Below are 19,184 nucleotides of genomic sequence, written 5' to 3'. Positions count from 1 at the left end.
ACTCATCTTGCTCAAGGGTACGTTTTTCCTTAAGCTCTGGACTAATGATTATATAACAACAATGTATCTTGCTCAAGGATATGTATCTCCTTCTTAACAAGAACCTTCTGACTAATCTTGTTATCTTAAGATGTATGTTGTGGGAGTGGGTCTGGTAAAAGTATATAAGGCCTTGCTAAGACTAGGGACTGGGCACTCTCCGCCCTCCTTCTGACATCTGTGTCAGAAGATTTCTCTATCCCTTTTTATAATTTAATAAAACTCTGCTACACAAAACTTGGGTGCTCAAGCCTCATCCCTGGTCCTGAAGTTAAATCTTCAGAGATCTCGAATCTGACATCATTCACCATAGGCTATCACTAACAAGTTAATTAAATTGCCCTCTGGGACTTCCCTGGCGGTCCAGGGGTTAAGAATCCACCTGCTAATGCGCGGTAGGTGGGTTTGATCACTGCTTGGCGAAGATCCCACATGCCTCAGGGCAACTAAGCCCATGTGCCACCACTACTGAGCCTGTGCTCCCCAATGAGAGGTATTAATGTTTGGTAGAAACCAACACAATTCTGTAAAGTGATTAACATTAATTAAAAAATATAAAAAGAGAAGCCACTGCAATGAGAAGCCCATGCACCGTAATTAGAGAGTAGCCCCTGTTTGCAGCAACTAGCAAAAGCTGCTGCTCATCAACAAAGACAGTGCAGCCAATAAATAAATAAATACAATTTAAAAATAATGATAAATAAAATCTATAAAAAGAAAAAAAGAATCTACCTTGCAATGCAGGGGACTTGGGTTCAATTCCTGGTCGGGAAACTAAGATTTCACATGCTTAAGAGCAACTAAGCCTGCGTGCCACAGCTACTGTGCCCGCGGGTCACAATGAAAGATCCTGAATGATGTAACTGAGACCCGGCGCGGCCAAATAAACAAACAGATATTAAAGAGAGAAGCAAATTGCCTTCTGAGGATTACCAGAAGGCAATTGCCACCTCTGTAGCAATTGCACTCACCTCAACTTCTTTCTGAAAAGAAGCTTGAGATTCCATAAGGGGCTCACTGCCATCTTGGAGAAGTCAGTGGAACTTCTGGAAGCAGCCAAGGTTTGGATGATCTCGGTACTGGTTTTTCTTCCATAGCGAGTATGGTCTGTGTTTCCCCATTATGTTCCTCATAAGGTCTGATCCAGTGAGGATGGAGCTGGTTTTCCAAATGTTTATTCTTTAAGATTTCAATCTAGAGGTTCATTGTCTCCTCTAAGAGCTTCTTCCTAAATGAATTTTGCTATAAGTCCAAAGTTGGGGATCTGAATGTGGCAGAACCTGGTCACCCCTCGCGCCCCAGGAATCCCCACAGGTCTAGAGCTTCCCTTCTGTTGGGGAGCAAGTCTCTCTGTCCCTGTGAGAGTTCAGAACCAAGTATTTCACAGAGGGCTGAGAACTCTGCCTTTCTCTTGGACTCCCCCTCACAGCCTCTTTCAATCAAAAAAGTTCAAAGTCGATACTGTATTCTGGCCCGAGGCGTTTGTTTTATTGGACATCAGAGGATCATCCACAGCACTGGAGCAGGGCTCCCTCCTTCGGCGGAAGGCCCCTCAAATCTTTTGCCAGAATGTCTCCAAACTTTGTGGGAGGAATCTTTAACCCCCTCAGGAAGCAGTGTCCTCGAGTAGTGTTGTTTAACTCATGCAGCTAGACCTTCCTGTCTGACAGCAAACACAGAGCAGAAATCTCCATCTTAACTCACAAAGATTAAAATCAAACCTCCAAGACATGCCCCAAAGTGCCAGGCATTAAGTTGTTGTCAGCAGTACAGATTCTGGAGTCAGGGAGACCTGGGCTCAAATTCAGACTGTGTTCCCTCCGCTCCATGTGATCTTGGGCAGGTGACTCCAAGCCTCAGTTTCTCCATCTGCAAAATGGAGACAACCTTCCTTACCTTCACCCTCCAAGTTTGGGATTTGTAGTAGGCTGGACTCTTTAAGATCTGACCTCCTTCCTCTGTGACTCACACTCCCCCCGGGAACCAGTTCCCAGCAGTGGCTGTGTCACCAATGGAGTCACACAGCCCTGGGTTCCAATCCCGGCTCGACTACTTGTGAACTGAGTTGCATTAAGCAACTGACTTGACGTCATGGACTTCCCTTCTGGCCACTCCAATCAGTGGGGACAGACCCCACAGTCCTTTTGTGGGTGTCAACCATTGACCCAGAGCACAAAGAGAAGCGTCCAGATCACTGTCACAGAGAGGGGGACACAGCAAGGTGAGGGGCCCAACAGCTCTGACCCTGACCTTTTGGGTCCCTGTTTATATCTGCTAACTGGCCCCCATTTCCACCAACTCCCCGCCCTTGGCATGGGGCGGAGCACTCAGCAGAGGTTGAGAAATCTTGCGGACTTGAACAAGAAATATCGGAAGCAGGACAAACCATGGAGTGTTTAGGAAACACAATCAGGATGGTGGTTATTTCTTGTTTCTCTCTTTTGAACAAAGGCCATGAACATTATTACCTCCCCCTGAGTCTCACTTTGGATGGTGCAAGCAGTGATGTCCTTGTAAAAACCCTCCCCAGACGAGGGCCTTCTCAGCCAGCTAGTTATGGGGGACAGCAGATGGAGTGGAAAGCGGTGAGGCTCTGGGCTGGACAGACGTGTGTATTCAAGTGCAAGGTCCTCCATGTCCTGGCTGGACGACCTTGAGCAGGACACTGACCCTGTCACTGAGCTGGTATCATGGAGCTTGTGAACCCCATCCCCTACCTGGCATAAGGGGATGTAATCACCTGCTTTTAAAGACATTGTCCTCTCTCCCTTGGAACGCCAAGTATAAACTCTTTAATGAGCTGGGACCATGGTAGCAAATCTGGAAGCCAAACAAGAACCAATAATGAGAAATACTGCCTGGGAGTGAGACACTAGGGAGAGGTGGGGAGTGTGGAGAAAGTGAGAACATTAGTCCAAAGTGGGCAGAGGTTCTCAGCTCTAGTCTTCTACCTCCCTGACCAGGGATTGAACCCCAGGCCCCTTGCATTGGGAGTCTTAGCCACTAGGGAAGTCCTATCTCACCTACATTTATTATGCTGGGTGCAGCCCAAAAGTTGATAGATTTTTCCAGTTTCTCCAAAGAAACGTCAGGCCTAGATTTTAAAGCAAAATGTCCTTATTTTTTCTAAACAGTTGGCCTGTCTGCCCACTGGCTACAGAGGGCTGCCAGATTGTAATCCCTGTTGTAGGCTTTCAAAATGTATGCGGAGATAGTGGTAGAGAACACAGAATTACCGGTAACACACAAGCCCTTTCTAGCAAATGGATGCACTACTGTCTATGGACACCAGGGGGCAGTACCTCACTGGTCATCGCTTCTTCCATTCAATCCCCGGTCAGGAGCTCCCACTCAATTTTCTGTCTACATTCAGCTGTGCACAAAATATGGTCCCTGAAGCGGTACTGAAAAGTGGGCTTTCTCCATCTTAAGCACTCTGTATTTGGTGGAAATTGCCTCCCCGTGGTCCACGGAGCAGTTTTCTAAACACTTACCTTGACTCTTGACAAAGAACCTGGGAAGTGGCTGCCTGGGAGATGTGTCCATTATGCAAAACAAAACAGAAAGCCCTTATACATCTGTAAGAAACAGCAGTCAAATGCTTCCTTCTGGCAGAGGTGAAATCCGAATGACTCGACTTCATTTAAAAGAAAATTCTCTTGCGCTGGGTCTCTTTCCTCACTCTTACTCCTTTGCCTGGATTTGTTTTCATTTCCCTGTGGCTCAGACGGTAAAGACTCTGTAATGCAGGAGACTCGGGTTCAGTTCCTGGGCCGGGAAGATTTCCTGGAGAAGGAAATGGCAACCCACTCCAGTACTCTTGCCTGGAGAATCCCATGGACAGAGGAGCCTCGCGAGCTACAGTCCATGGGATCGTAAAGAGTCAGACATGACTGAGTGATTAACACCACCTAAGGCTGAAGAGGCCCCAGCAGTCCTTCTCTCTGATTACTGATCAGTCCTTCTTATTAAGCTCAGTGCGGTCAGGCTCAGTTTCTGAGGCATTCCCCTCCTATCCCAGAGACAGGAGTTTGGAGACCCCGTGTAGGTGTCCCTGGGCTGATGGCTCATACCCTGGATTTAGGATGCTTCTCATGTCATCCAGTGTCAGATTGATTTTCACCGCTGAATGGATCTCAGACATGCAAGTAAGTGTTGTCAGAGCAAGTCATTTGGGGAAGCCATAGGTCCTACTTTCAAAAAATTAAACCTAACTTTTTTTTCTTGTTAACAAATCAATGACATTGGGCTTCCCTGGTAGCTCAGATGGTAAAGCGTCTGTCTGCAATGCAGGAGGCCCGGGTTTGATCCCCGGGTTGGGAAGATCCCCTGGAGAAGTAAATGGCAGCCCACTCCAGTATTCTTGCCTGGAAAATCCCATGGACAGCAGAGCCTGGTAGGCTACTGTCCATGGGGTCGCAGAGTTGGACATGACTGAGCGAATTCACTTTCACTTTTATTAAAAGCAAGATGGGATTATTATAGATGTAACAGAAGGCACAAATAAACAACAACAAGGAGAGACTTCCCTGGTGGTCCAGTGGCTGAGACTCCATGCTTCCAAAGCAGGGGGCCCAGGTTTGATCCCTGGTTAAGGAACTAGAACCCACGTGGCATAACTAAAAGACCCCGCATTCTGCAGTTAAGACCTGGTGCAGCCAAAATACATAAATAAGCAAATAAATAAACAAACTTTAACAAAATAAAGAGAGGGAGGAAGATGCTAGGTAAGAAAATTGGTAAAGTTAAAAACAAGAAAATAAGAAAATCACCCATGCACAACGACCCTTGATATTTTTCTGTGCACATCTATGTTTAAATTAAGAAAGATTTCAGACACCCAGAATGCATGGATAATACAGTGAGCACTTGCATGCCTGCCACCCAGTTTAAGAAATACCACGTCATATTACAAATGCACTGTGCAAAGCCCCACGGAGGCCCTCCCCCACCACACACCCTTCCCCCTCCCAGGGGTAACCACTATCTTGAATTCAAAGCTTATTATACTCATGCACGGCCTCTTGCCTTCATTCATACATATATATTTCTAAATAATATTCAGCAATTTCCCACTTACCTGTCCATGGGCACTTGGATTGCTTTTAATCTTTCCCTGTTACAAGTAATCTTTCCCTATTGCAAGCGACACTGTAGCGGAATTCTTGTATGACTTTCAGGGCACATGTTTCAAAGTTTCTCTCTGGCAGTTTCTCAAAGAATCACCCAGGGAACTTTTAAAGATGTACCCCTACTAGGACTGGTCCCCTCTGTGGTGCAGTGGCTAAGACTCTGCACTTCCAGTGGAGGGCGCCTGGGTTCGATCTCTAGTCAGGGCACTAGATCCCATATGCTGCAACTAAGACCTGGCACATCCATATAAATAAATAAATAGCACCTCTACCTTGGCCTGCTCCAGGTCAGTCAGTTCAGTTCAGCCGCTCAGTCGCGTCTGACTCTTTGCAACCCCACGGACTGCAGCATGCCAGGCCTCCCTGTCCATCACCAACTCCTGGAGTTTACTCAAATTCATGTCCATTGAGTTGGTGATGCCATCCAATCACCTCATCCTCTGTTGACCCCTTCTCCTCTCGCCTTCGATCTTTCCCAGCATCAGAATCTTTTCCAATGAGTCAGTTCTTCCCATCAGGTGGCCAAAGTATTAGAGTTTCCTCTTCAACATCAGTCCTTCCAATGAATATTCAGGACTGATTTCCTTTAGGATGGACTGGTTGGATCTCCTTGCAGTCCAAGGGACTCTCAAGAGTCTTCTCCAACACCACAGTTCAAAAGCATCAATTCTTTGGCGCTCAGCTTTCTTTCTAGTCCAACTCTCATATCCATACATGACTACTGGAAAAACCATAGCCTTGACTAGATGGACCTTTGTTGGCAAAGTGATGTCTCTGCTTTTTAATATGCAGACCAATAAAGTCCTCCAAAACTCCCCTTAAGTCTTAACAGATTTTTATTATTATCTAGGATTCAGTATTTGCTTACTTAATAAAATTACAAATCTTTAGGCTTACCACTGATGATTTTGACTAATGTGTTTTCTAGTGTAATGCAAGCTCCTTAAGAGATAGAGAAGATTACTGGAACTCCCTCTCAAGCTGCCAATCCCCGTACCTATCCCTATCCCCCACCAGAAGCAACCACTCTCTGTATCTTAACAAGTTCAGTTCAGTCGCTCAGTTGTGTTTAACTCTTTGTGACCCCATAGACTGTAGCACATCAGGCTTCCCTGTCCATCATGCACTCTCGGAGCTTGCTCAAACTCATGTCTATTGCGTCGGTGATGCCATCCAACCATCTCATCAGTCATCTCATCTTAACTAGAAGAGGAAATAATTGTAGCTGTCACATTATCTCATTATTAGTAGCGGTAACTACCATTCATTAAGCATTTACTGTATGCCAAGAAGTTTATATGTATTATTTTAATGGAGTTTTGTAATGATACCATGAAGTAGATATCCTTAAACCCACTTTATAGAAGGAGAAACTGAGGCTCAGAGACATTAGGGCACTAGCCTGAGGTCACACAGCAAGCATGTGGCAGAGCCAAGGTTTGCAAGCAGTCTTCCTGACTCAGAAGTTACAGTTTTAACCACTAGTGAAAAGTGAAAGTGGCGCAGTCGTGTCTGACTCTTTGAGACCCCATGGACTGTAGCCTGCCAAGCTCCTCTGTCCATGGAATTCTCCAGGCAAGAATACTGGAGTGGGTGGCCCTTCCCTTCTCCAGGGGATCTTCCCAACCCACAGATTGAACCCAGGTATCCCGCATTGCGGGTGGATTCTTTACCATCTGAACCACCAGGGAGGCCCTTTAACCACTAAGAGACCCTACAATTTCAGAGCCAACAGGTTACATTTGGACTCCTCAATTTTACGGGTGGAAGCCGAGGCTGATAGGAAAGACGGAGCCATGACACAAATCCAAGTCTCTAGATTCCTTATCCACCAACACATCACTTTCTCAGGTAAAAGTACTTTGGGAAAAGGAGTGAGGAGCAAGGAGGGAAAACTCTTTAAAAGCCATCTTTTATTCTCAAGACAATTTCCGGCTATCCGAGGGGCATCTGGATCTGTTCTGTCTCAGTTATCCATTGCTCTGTAACAAACAGCCCCCAAACTTAGCAGCTTAAGACAAAGGAAGTCACACACCATCACTTCTGCCAAGCTGTACTGGTTACAACACAGACCAAACTCGGTAAAAAAGTATGGGAGGGGGCTACCTAAGGTTAACGGAGAAGTGGAAATCACTGGGGACCATCTTGGAAGCTGCCAACCCTACACCCACGGCCCCTGCCCCTTTCTCAATCCGAAGAGGTCTGCCCAACAGCCCGACAACTTGGACTGCAGGTTCCCTGGGCAGGGAGGTTCTGCAGATGTGAGTTTCTCCACCTGTGAGAACAGTGGGCTCCCAGTTACCAACTGCCATTCCTCCAGTTGTTTAATGAAAGCTTTCTAGCCATGTTACTCTCATTGGCCCCAGGAGCTGCCTTGCCTACTCCTGCCTGAAAACACAGTCATGTTGATGTGGAGACCAGCTCTGATACTTGAGACCCCGCTTTAGATCACAGCTTCTAAAAGGTGTGCTGACACCCCCTCCTCTTTCCACACGGTGATGGTGACTCAGGGTGACCACTAGCCAGCATGGAGTGTGGACCCTGAGGTGCCACCGCCGGCATCCTCAGATTCCCTGCCTCACCTGATTCCAGGTTGCCCTTCCTGCCACGCCCATCAGCTAGGCATCTGGCACCTGGGAGATGCTGGGTGGAAGGCTGCAGACCACCTGGGTCCAGATAAGCAGGCTCTTTGGGCGCATCCTAAAAGCTCTTGGCGAAAGCTTCCTGTTGCCATAGTAACGTGGTGACATGGAAATTAACATGGGTGCCTTGCCAACCAAGAAAGCCAAGCTTTTAAAACCCATTCCTCTCTTTCAAATAGATAAGAATTCCTAGGAGGCCTTTGGAGGGACATCAAAGCGTCTGTTTCAGGTGTTGAGGAAATGCTTGTTAAAAATTAATGTGAAATGAGTGCAGCCCTAATCAGGGAGATGGTGGAGGATTTGGAGCTCTTAGAGAAATTAGAGGCATCAGTTTAGAGCCAAGGCAACTTAAAAAAAAAAAAAAGCTTTCTGAGATATAATTTGCATAGCACAGTCCACCCATTTAAAGGTATTCAATTCCATGTTTTTTTTTTAACACACTTAGAATTGTAAAGCCATCCCCACAATGCAGGAGACCTGGGTTCAATCCCTGGGTCGGGAAGATCCCCTGGAGGTAGGGCATGGCAACCCACTCCAGTATTCTTGCCTGGAGAATCCCCTGGACAGAGGAGCCTGGTGGGTTATAGCCCATCGGGTCGCAAAGAGTTAGAGGTGACTGAGCACAGGATTGTAAAGCCTTCCCCACAGTCAATTTTAGGACTTTTTATCTCTCCCCCCGAAAAGAAACCCCCATCCCTTCCCGCAGTCACTCTTGGTTCTCCCCCACTGTCCTTCCTCAGCCCCCGGTGATCTATTTTCTGTCTGTGTAAATTTCTCTATTCTGGACAATTCCTAGAAATGGAATCATACAATATGTGGTCTTTTGTGACTGGCTCCTTTCAGCATTTTTATTTTTCTTTGCTTCCTTAAGCTCTTCCACAGTTTCTCTGACAAAGGCGTCTCCATTCTCTTTAAGGACAATTCGCTATGTCTGGAGGTACAGCTGCCAAATCAGCCACCGGGGTTGGAGATGGATGGAAGGAGGCAGGTTCTTCCAAGGCCGCCAACCCTGGCCCTTCATGTTTGTCCATGAGGTTTCCCTTCGAGAGATACAAGCCACGTGTGAAGGGATTTTTGGTCGCTGGCAGCAGGGAGCTGAGTGTCAGAATGACACAGGCCACAGATGGATGGCCTTGGCCCAGCCTGGTGGATAAAACACTGACTCTGAACACTGACCTGGGTTCAAATGTGAACCCCACCATGTCCCATCTATGCAATTCAGGTGACTGACTCCACCTGCCCGAGCCTCAGTTTCTCTAGCTGTAAAGTGAGGCTAACAATAACACCTGTATCAGGATTGCATGCAAAAAGAATGGGCTTCCCAGGTGGCTGAGTGATCAAGAATCCGTCTGCCCATGCAGGAGATGCCAGAGACTCGGGTTCGATCTCTGGGTCAGGAAGATTCCCTGGAGGAGGATCCAGTATTCTGGCCTGGCGAATCCCGTGGACAAGGAGCCTGGTGGGCTACAGTCCATGGGGTTGCAAAAGTCAGACACGACCGAGCAACTAAGCGCACACACATGGGAAAAGAAACCCTATCATGCTTTTAGCCCATCTGTGAATCATCTGTTTTATGATTTTGTTGTTGTTGTTCCGTCACTAAGTTGTGTCCAGCTCTTTGTGACCCCATGGACTGCAGCAGGCTGGGCTCCCCTGTCCTCCACTATCTCCTGGAGTTTGCTCAAATTCATGTCCATTGAGTCAGTGATGCTATCTAACCATCTCATCCTCTGCTGCTCCCTTCTCCTGCCTTCCATCTTGAATCATCTGTTCCATGATTTACTTTTTTCCCCCCAGTTTTTGACTGTACCCCATGACATGTGGAGGAGAAGGCAATGGCACCCCACTCCAGTACTCTTGCCTGGAAAATCCCATGGATGGAGGAGCCTGGTGGGCTGCAGTCCATGGGGTCGCTGCGAGTCGGACACAACTGAGCGACTTCACTTTCACTTTTCCCTTTCATGCACTGGAGAAGGAAATGGCAACCCACTCCAGTGTTCTTGCCTGGAGAATCTCAGGGACGGCGGAGCCTGGTGGGCTGCCGTCTATGGGGTCGCACAGAGTCGGACATGACTGAAGCGACTTAGCAGCAGCAGCAGCAGCATGACATGTGGGATCTTAGTTCCCCGACCAGGGATTGAACCCACACCCCCTGCAGTAGAAGGTGGAGTCTTAACCGCTGGACCTCTCCCAACATATCTCTTTAAATCATCCTTTAAACACAGAGCTTCATCCTAAGGCGATGATATTTGTGACATCACGTGGTTCAAAGGGGTTTTCCCTAACATACACTGTAACAATACTTAAAAAGTGATTGTCCCACCAGAAATTAAACTTCTTAAACAAGGCCAGGAATTTTTGTGTATTATGCTTGCTGACGGAGCTCCAGCCCAGTGCCTGACACACCACAGATGCTTGGTAAAGGTTTGTTGAATGAATAAATGAACGAATGAACTTAAATCATCCTCCGTGCTTTGGGGAACATGGAGATCATGCATAGGAAGAGTGCTTGGCTTTTGGCCTGCCGTGAGCATTTGATAAATGTTGGCTATGATGCTTATGAGCTTGGGCAGCCAGAGGAACCGGGGTCCTTGGGTAGGAAGCCCATCTGCCCTGCCCCCCGCACCCAGCAGCCATCTTCCTGCCCCTTTGGTTCTGGGAGGAGGGGGGAAGGAGGTGGGACTCAAATCCACTGAGCCTGAGACAACTTTTGTTTCCTCTGAGTCCTCGGTCTAGATGGCTGGACTGAGCTGAACCTTGACAACGGGAGAGCAGCCGTGACATCTCGATGGAGATGTTCACAGCCTACAAGGGCTCAGGGTACGCAGCACCCAGACCAGTCCTTGGCCATATTTATGACCGCTGCAGGCACTTTTCTGAAGGAGACGGCAGGCGTTCGGGCTCATCGCTGCTTCCAGCTGTCCCCCGTGAATGCCGTGTGCTTGCTTAGTTTCCAGGAACATAAAACCTGCTGTCAATGGACTTGCCCAGAGCCTGCCTTCGCTGCATTTTTGTTCTTGTTTAGTTATTACATTAAGTCTCCTGTGATTACAGAGCCGACAGCTGGTACGGATTTGCATATGGCATGAAATTAAGTTAGTTCATTTTAATGTCTAAACTGAGCAGGGTGTGAATTTGTCTTGTGAAAACTCTGCCTCCCTTATCTGTGTTTGCACATCTGCTTTGGGCACTAGCTTCTGAGGTCTTCAAGTTTAGTTTCTCCTCACTGTGCCCAAGCAGGACACGGGGTTGGCTGCCCCTGCGAGAATTCCAGAAGGCATTTCTGCACTTGGGGCTTAGAACGTTCTCTTTTACGTTTCAGGAGGAATCAAGACTCAAGGACTACTGGGAAGCGAGTTACAGTTCTGGTTCCCCAGCTTTGCATCTTTTATGGCTGCCTTGGGCAAGTCACTTTCCCTCTCTGGGCCTCAGTTTCTCCATCTGCCAAATGAGGGGTTGGAAGTAAATATGTGTTCATCTGCGAGGCTGACATTTGGAGTGAAATGACATTTCACTGTGTGGGACTAGGATGGATATTGTACAGTGTTTAGCATCCTTGGGTGTCATATGCCAAGAGTTCCCCTCCACCAACCCCAATCACTGCCAACCCCAAAACACGTCTGCACATTTCCTGATGCCTCCACAGCCATCACAGTCAGTGCCCTGTGCACTTCCCTGGGTCCCTTTCCTATTTTCACATGCACTGCCTTCCAGAACTCTCTAACAACCAGCGCCTGTGCTCTTTACCAGCATACTACCCTCGCACTGTCAGAATCCGTTCTGCTGGGAATTTAGGTTTCCCTGCCCCCTGGGCAGCCCTTAGTCAATGACACAGAGGCGTGGTGTCCGGGGGTGGAGAGTAAATACTTCAGCTCCTTCACCTCTGACCTGGTCGCTCCAAGATGTGGCAGCTGCGGTGTCCCCGGACCTCCCTGGGGGTCGAGTGAAGGTTACCCTCCATGTGACTGTGCTCAGACATAAATCCATGCACCTACGGGCAGTTAATCTTTGACAAAGGAGACAAGAATATGCAATGGAGAGGAGACAACCTCTTCAACAAGCGGTGCTGGGAAAGCTACACGGAACACAGTGAAATGTGAATATTCCCTCACACTGTACACAAAAGCAAACGCAAAACGGTTTAAAGACCTTAATGTCAGACGACACCACAAAACGATGAGAGAACAGAGGCAAGACATTCTTTTGATGTAAATCACAGCAATATTTCCTGAGCTCAGTCTCTCAAGGCAAAAGGAATGAAAAAAATGAACAAATGCAGTCTAATCAGACTGGTCAGGGAACTAGATCCCGCATGCCACAACTAAGACCTGGTGCAGCCAAACAGATAAATATTAAAAAGGAAACAATCAACCAAACGAAAAAAACCTACAGATTGGGAGAAAACGTTCACAAATAAAGCAACTGAGAAGGTGTTAACTTCCAAAATACGTTAGTACAGAGAGTTCAGTATCAAAAATCCCAAAACTCAATCAGAAAATGAGCAGAAGATCTAGATAGATATTTTTCCAAGGAAATAATATATGTTGGAGAGGACGTGGAGGAAAGGGAACCCTTGTACACTGTCGGTGGGGATGTGAACTGGTGCAGTCACCATGGAAAACAGTGTGAAGTTTCCTTACAAAAACTAATAATAGATTTACCATGTGAACCAGCAATTCCACTCCTGGGTATGTATCCAGGAAACAAATGAAAACTAATTTGAAAAGATACATGCCAGCAACCCAAGTGCTCATCAACAGACGATTGGCTTAAGAAGATGTGATATAGGTATATTCAATGGAATATTACTCAGCCATAAAAAAGAATGGAATGTTGCCATTTGCAGCAACATGGATGGACCTAAAGGTTATTAGGCTGAGTGAAACAAGTCAGACAGAGACAAGTACTCTATGATATCACCTATCATAATCTAAAAAAAATAATACAAATGAATCCATATACAAAACAACGACTGGAGCCAAAGCCCAGATCTTTTACCCAAGTGACAATCAAGCCAAGGGGACTTGGTTTTGGGCTGGGCTTTGCAGAAGGCCCAGAGACAAGGATCTGTGTGTCCCAGGGGAGTGGAGGCGGGGCGGGGACAGGGAGGACACCAAGCAAGGTACAACCTCAGCAAAGCCCTGGGGAGGGAAGCCTCGGCCTGATCCTGTCGGGGAGCCCTGGCATGTGAGTGACATCCCAGAGTCACCCCGTTCCCAGGAAGAGAGCTGGGCTTCCATACAATGGCCCTGACAGTCATCAGCTAAGGGCTTCCTGGGAGAAGCGCTCAGGCAGTTCTGGCCCCTGCAAGCACCAGGGGAGAGCCTCCGGCAGCCGAGGGTGGGGCCGCAAAGAAGAGGCCCCGGGACGGGCTGGTGGATCTCACTGGATGGAAGCAGGGCCCCACCTCCTCCGGTACAGACCCGGTTGGAGGTGGGAGATGCTAGGACATACTGGAAAGGCTGCTCTCAAAATCCCAGACTGACTTGGTGCTCCCTTGTCACTGTGTGACCTCGGGCAAGTCTCTGAGCCTCTCTGAGCCCCAATCGTCTCATCTGAGAAACGGAGGCATCATTTGTCCCTCTCTCCAACCGCTCCAGGGCTTGGCAAATCGTAAAATGCGACACACATGTAGGTTGTTTACCTTTCTCTGGGTTAAGGATTTCTCTATTTCATGCCTCTGTTCGATATTTTAAATCGAATGGAATTGTGTATTATATTAGTTTGCCAGGGCTGCCATGACAAAAGACACAGACTGATGGCGGGCTGGGGGGAGGTAAGGGGAGCTTAAGCAACAGAAACGCATCTTACTCACGGTTCTGGAGGCTGGAAATCCAAGATCCAGGCGCTGACGGGGTTGGTTTCTGGTGACAGCCCTCTCCTTGGTGTGCGGACGGCGTCCTCTAGCTCCATTCTCCTTACTCTGTGGACACGGGCGGGGTGGGGGGGTTAGTATCAGTACAGTCTTGTTTTCTATTTTTTTTTTCTTCTATTTCTCAATGAGCTTAAGATCACTGAATGTGGGTGAGGTGGGGTTTGTGGGAATCAGGCATCGTTACTGTGGTAGGCTGGTTGCACTAATGGTCCCAGTTAATGTTCTACCTGTGTTTATGCAGTTCGTTTTATAAAGCTCAGTCCCCTCCTACTCTGGATCTGGGCTGGACCATATGACTTTCTTTGGCCAGCAGCATGTTGGCATGTGTTGCTGTTTAGTTGCTAAGTCGTGTCCCACTCTTTGAGACCCCACATGGCCTGTAGCCCGCCAGGTTCCTCTGTCCATGAGATTTTCCAGGCAAGAATACTGGAGTGGGCTGCCATTTCTTTCTGCAGGGGAATCTTCCATACCCAGGGGTCGAACCTGTGTCTCCTGCACTGGCAGGCATGTTAGCAAGCAGAATGCAAAAACAGACTGGAAAAAGTGCTTGCCTATTTCCACTGGCTCTAATGGGCTCCTGTGGTCACCATGAGAACATGTCTGGGCTAGCTGGAAAATGTGTCCATACCAGAATGTGAAAGGTATGTGCCTGTGAGAGGCACATGGGAGAGAGCCAGGTTGTACCAACTGAGGCCAACAACCAGTTGACCATCAGACATATGGGTGAGGTCAGCTGAGGTCAAACCTGCTAGCCAACCTGCAGACCTGTGAGCAGTAATGAGAAGAGTATTTGTTTTCAATCATTGGGGTTTGGGGATGTTTGTTACACAGCATTAGTAGATAACAGCTACATTTGCACTCTGTACAGACTCCCTCCCTCCTTCTGCAACTCATATTTATTGAGCATCTGTAAAGTGGCAGAAATACAGTGATGAACAAAACTAGATATAGTCCTTGCCCTTAGGTTGTTGACAACACTGCTCCTATTTCTGTCACTCACCATGAAAGACTGAATTCAGTAAGGAGGTGACTTACTTTGTACTTAGAAAAACACATTCTGTTCTGGGCTCATCTGGGACGGGTTGTTTCTCACAGCGTGCTTTGTTCCTTCTCTCATATCCATTTTAATTGGTCCCCAAGCCTCTGCAAAGACCACCACTGGTAGACACAGCTCTCCCCAGTAATGGAAATCCTTAAAAAATGATGTGTTCAACCGGGGTGCCCTTAAGTAATTTATGTAAAGAGTGAGAAATTCCTTGTATTTTTTTTTTATAAGGTATGGAGAGTTTTATGCACTATAAAGTATGATGTATTGTGATAAATGATGCTTTGGTCTGAGGTCTATGCAGAAAAGCATGGCATTTCTCTGAGTTCTGGGAAATACACTGTAAATAAAACTGGTGGTTTATTTTTTTGGCTGGGCATTTTTTTCTAGTAATGTAAAGAGATGTCAACACCCATTTCTTAAGGGCGAAATATGAGGTTCTCTTCCCTTCTCACCACTGAGAGTGACTAAGGCTTGCTGAAATCTTTAGATGCTTACTGGAAGTGGGGTCTGATCTAGAATCTGGATCACATTGTGGTCCTCATGGTTCCTGCTGGCTCATCCGAGTTCAGATAAACTGGGGAAGTTGGCACCCTCTGATCCCAGGCTCTTCTTACCTCCTGTTTCCCTTTGGATGTCATTCCCAAAGACGAGTCAGCTCTGTGATCAAGCTGCGGTCAGCAAATCCCCCTGTAAAAGTAGAAAAGCAGTCATGGTTCCAATCCTGATCTCAGTTTCCCTATCTGTAAAGCTATCCAATGAGAGTTCACTACCTCTCTCGCTGTACCCCTCTACTAACAAGCACAGCTGTAATTCCTCCCCTGGGTTTATGCATTTGTCAAAGATGCATCTTGGAGACAGAAAGACAGAGAGAAAGGGGTCTCTCTGGTGGCATTTCAGGCAGCGTGATGGGAAGTGGGAGGCCATTCTGATTTGCCGTGTGCCTGGGGAATGCTGCTGCTTGCTTCTTGAATGTGTTATGTGGGGTGGGGTCCTAGGGCTTTGATGAGCTCCCCGAGCTGGCAAAGTTCCCCTTCCAGGCCTCACTTTCCATTAGACGGAGCTAGCTAGCAGTTCTTGCTTCACTCTTCTCATTGACCCAGTGCCATGGTCAAGTGAGATCCAGGACATGGGTGTAGGATGAGAGCCTGAAGTGCCACAAAACCCATCGCCAGCTTCCTTGACCTCATGATGTTTGAACCTGCTGCTGCTGGCTGCACTGGCTGGGTGAACGTCTTCAGTATTGATATGGCCACAAAGAGCCTAGGTTGTTAAGAAGCGCTCTACCAAACATGAATCACGACGCTCAAGTCCCATTGAGCCGGGGCTGAATGTGGCTATTTCCCTGGGCCTGGGAACCGTTTCTGGGAAATGGGAACCTGGACGATGTTTTATCAAATGTTTATGGCTATTGGTTTGGGGGGGGGGGTTTGAGTTTACAAGGCCCTGTAGGCTAAGCATCGGGAAATTAAATTTCTTACATTTTGACTCAATCCTAATCATGCTGCCAGCCATGGGATTTATGAGGCTGTAAAGCTTTAAGCCTGGTGCGGGGTGGAGTCCTTGCTGATGGCTTCCAGCCTGGGTCTTTGACAAGAGGCATCCGCCAGGAGCTGGGGGGGCTCAGCGGCCCATGGGTTCAACCACCCCCTGGCAGGCACCTGCTGGATGCTGGGTGCTGGGGGTGAGCAGCACAGATTGGGAGACCTGTTCTCTTGTTGCCTGCAGCTTCCTCATCAGCACGGCCAAATGATTCCACAAGTAAACACACAAGTGCAAACCGTGGTTAAGGGAGTGAGGGGACATTCCAGACGATCTGGAAAGGAAGAGCGGGTAGAATAGGGGACCCCACAAAGATATGTCCACGTCCTAACCCGAGGAAATTCTGAAAGAGACCTTATTTGGGAGAAAAAAAAAAAGGGGGTCTTTGCAGATGGAATTAGGTTAAAGATCTTGAGATGAGATTTTCCTGGATTTTCCAGGTGGGTCTTAAATCCAATGACAAGTGACCTTATAAGAGAGAGGGGGAGGGACTTCCCTGGTGGTCCAGTGGCTAAGACTCTGAGCTCCCAATGAGACCCGGATTCGATTCCTAGACATGTCGTTCCCTGCCTAGGAAAGTACACAACTAGGAACTAGTTACGTACATGCCGCAACTAAGAGGTCTCATGCCACAGCTAAAGGTTCTGTGTGCCACAACTAAGACCGGCACAGCCAAATAAATAAATACATAAATAACTATTTTAGAGAGAGCAAGGGAGAAGAGGAGAAGGACATGTGAGGATAGGGACAGAGGGTGGAGTGATGCGGGCAGAGGCCAAAGGACACTTGGAGCCACCAGAAGCTGGGAGAGGCAGGCGAGAATTCTTGCCTAGAGACTCAGAGAGGTGAGGGCCCTGCTGACACCTTGATCTCAGATTTCTGCCCTCCAGGACTGTGAGTGATTGAATTTCTGTTGTTTTAGGCCATCAAGCTTGGGGTGCTTTGTTATGGCCCATGCAAACTAATATATGTATAACATAATTATGACCTCCTTTGTGAAATCAAGGACAGCTTCTGTGAGAAAGTGACTTCTGAGCTGGCAAACGTAGTTTAAGTAGGAGTTCAGTTGGTGAAAGGGTTTGAGCTGGAGGTGAGGGTGGTGACTGTGGCTGTGCCCCAGAGCTCAATGTGGCCAGGGCTCATGTTCAGCAAACCCTTGGCAGCTGCCTCCTGCCTTCTGGACTTTGAGATCCTTGACCTGTTCTGACTGCAGGGTCCCTACCCCTCCAATGTCGGGTCCACCAGGGGACAGTGATGGGTCCTAGGGAGCACTGGTCGTGCACTCGGATTCCTGTCTGTCCCAGAGTCCTCAAGGGAAGCGTGTGGCCCTTCTCAGCCTCCTGTCTCCTCCATCCTGGCAGGTGGTGGGAGGAGACCCTGGTGCAATGTTGCCAAGAGGCACAGAGGGTCACTGCTGCCCCAGAAACCTGCCTTCACCGCCCTTGCTGGGCTGCTGGGTGTGAGGGGTTGGCAGGACTGAAGCCTGGAGACCACTCTGGCAGCTCCAGCTCTTGTGGTCAGAGCTTGGACATCCAGACCCCCGTCTTCCAGGAAGCCTGGATGTGCCACTGCAGATGTCCTGAAGCATCAGTCCCATATCCATGGCAACTGTGCTGAAGAGTGGTAGTTACCACCCAGCTGTCCATGTCTCACTCAAGCCGATTATCTGTGGTGCAGCCAGCTGTGGCCCGGATGGCCTGCGCTGCGTCACACCTTTGGCCTCTAGGGACTAGCAGGCTGTCGGGGGCATTCTCTTCTCCTGCTGACGGCTGAAGCTCATTTTAGGTCTTTGCCTGTGGCGTGTTCACTAGCATCCTGTTGGCACCAGAGTCACACGACCAAGCCCACCATCGGTGGTGGGGGAGGGTAAGTTAACGGCATCTTGTGGGAGGAACCTGGCAGAGGGCTGATGTCTCAGTACTTCTGTCTGCTGAGTGCGTGCCCACAGGCCCCCGAGGCAAAGAAACGCAGGCAGATGATGGAAGTCGGCCGCGGAGCCTTGCACACGTGCAGGGGGCAGGATGTGGCGGCCACCAAGAGCATCCGCTGTCACCATCAGTTAAGGACAAGAGGGGATATTAGTTTGGAGGTGGAGCAACAGGGGCCGACTCCCTGGGATTTAGATCTTGAACACAAAGACCAAAACAAAAAAAAAAACCCCAAAACACCAACTGGAGTTCATTCATCTTCAGGGAGATGATCCAAATGTGTCCCATTAGTTTCTGCACTAATGACACATCCCCTCTGGTTCCCTGAGCTGCCCTCTGGAGCCTGGAGTCTCAGCTTTTCCTTCTATTTTCATTCATTCACCAGGGTTTACTGAGCATCTACTATGTTCCCCGCCAAGCCACTGCCAGCAACCAAAGGGTGCTGATGGATGTGGGGTGATCCCCCTCCTTGCTACCCAGCACCTCATTTAACCACGGAAGGGAAAGTGAGGCACCCAAACTTTGGAAATGAGTGTAGATCCGCCCTGTGACACAGAATGCCTCCTTTCTTTATTTTCTCAGATCAAGGGAAAGCTGGATTAGCCCTGCCCTGCCTGGCTGGTGAGATGTTCACAGGGACCTCTCCCTACTCTAGGTATTAAGAGATCAGAGAGAGACTCCCCTGGTGGTCTAGTGGTTAAGAATCCACCTGCCAATGCAGGGGACATGGGTTCAATTCGTGGGCCAGGAAGATCTCACATGCCATGGAGCAACTAAGCCTGTGCATCACAACTACTGAAGCCCAAGCGCCCTAGAGCCCGCGCTCGGCAATAAAAAGAAGCCACCGCCATGAGAAGCCCGAGCACCGCAACTAGAGAGTAGACCCCGCTCGCCACACCTAGAAAAAGCTTATGCGCCTCACTGAAGACCCAGCACAGCCGAAAATAACTAAAGAAGAGATCAGATCACTCATGGGTGTCC

At 48.3% G+C, this 19,184-nt stretch overlaps 1 long non-coding RNA gene and 1 other non-coding gene across 2 annotated transcripts in view; one reads left to right on the top strand and one right to left on the bottom strand.

Annotated features, from left to right (window-relative positions):
- The window catches only part of LOC145526708 (uncharacterized), a 97,724-nt gene that overhangs the window by 4,123 nt on the left and 74,417 nt on the right, over positions 1–19,184 (bottom strand). Inside the window, exons 2-6 of the long non-coding RNA XR_014069106.1 lie at positions 15,351–15,423; positions 13,629–13,736; positions 3,534–3,778; positions 2,780–2,859; positions 1,011–1,908 (exon numbers count right to left, since the gene is read on the bottom strand). This is a non-coding gene — a long non-coding RNA (uncharacterized LOC145526708). The remainder of the gene's footprint in view (positions 1–1,010; positions 1,909–2,779; positions 2,860–3,533; positions 3,779–13,628; positions 13,737–15,350; positions 15,424–19,184) is intronic.
- Positions 4,291–4,362, top strand: TRNAC-GCA (transfer RNA cysteine (anticodon GCA)). Its single transcript has one exon. It is a non-coding gene; the product is annotated as a tRNA-Cys (tRNA).

Source organism: Giraffa tippelskirchi, chromosome 11 (assembly GCF_054371585.1).
Source record: "Giraffa tippelskirchi isolate mGirTip1 chromosome 11, T2T-mGirTip1v1.2.pri, whole genome shotgun sequence".
Classification (NCBI taxonomy): Eukaryota; Metazoa; Chordata; class Mammalia; order Artiodactyla; family Giraffidae; genus Giraffa; species Giraffa tippelskirchi.
This window is presented reverse-complemented; position numbering and strand designations above follow the sequence as displayed.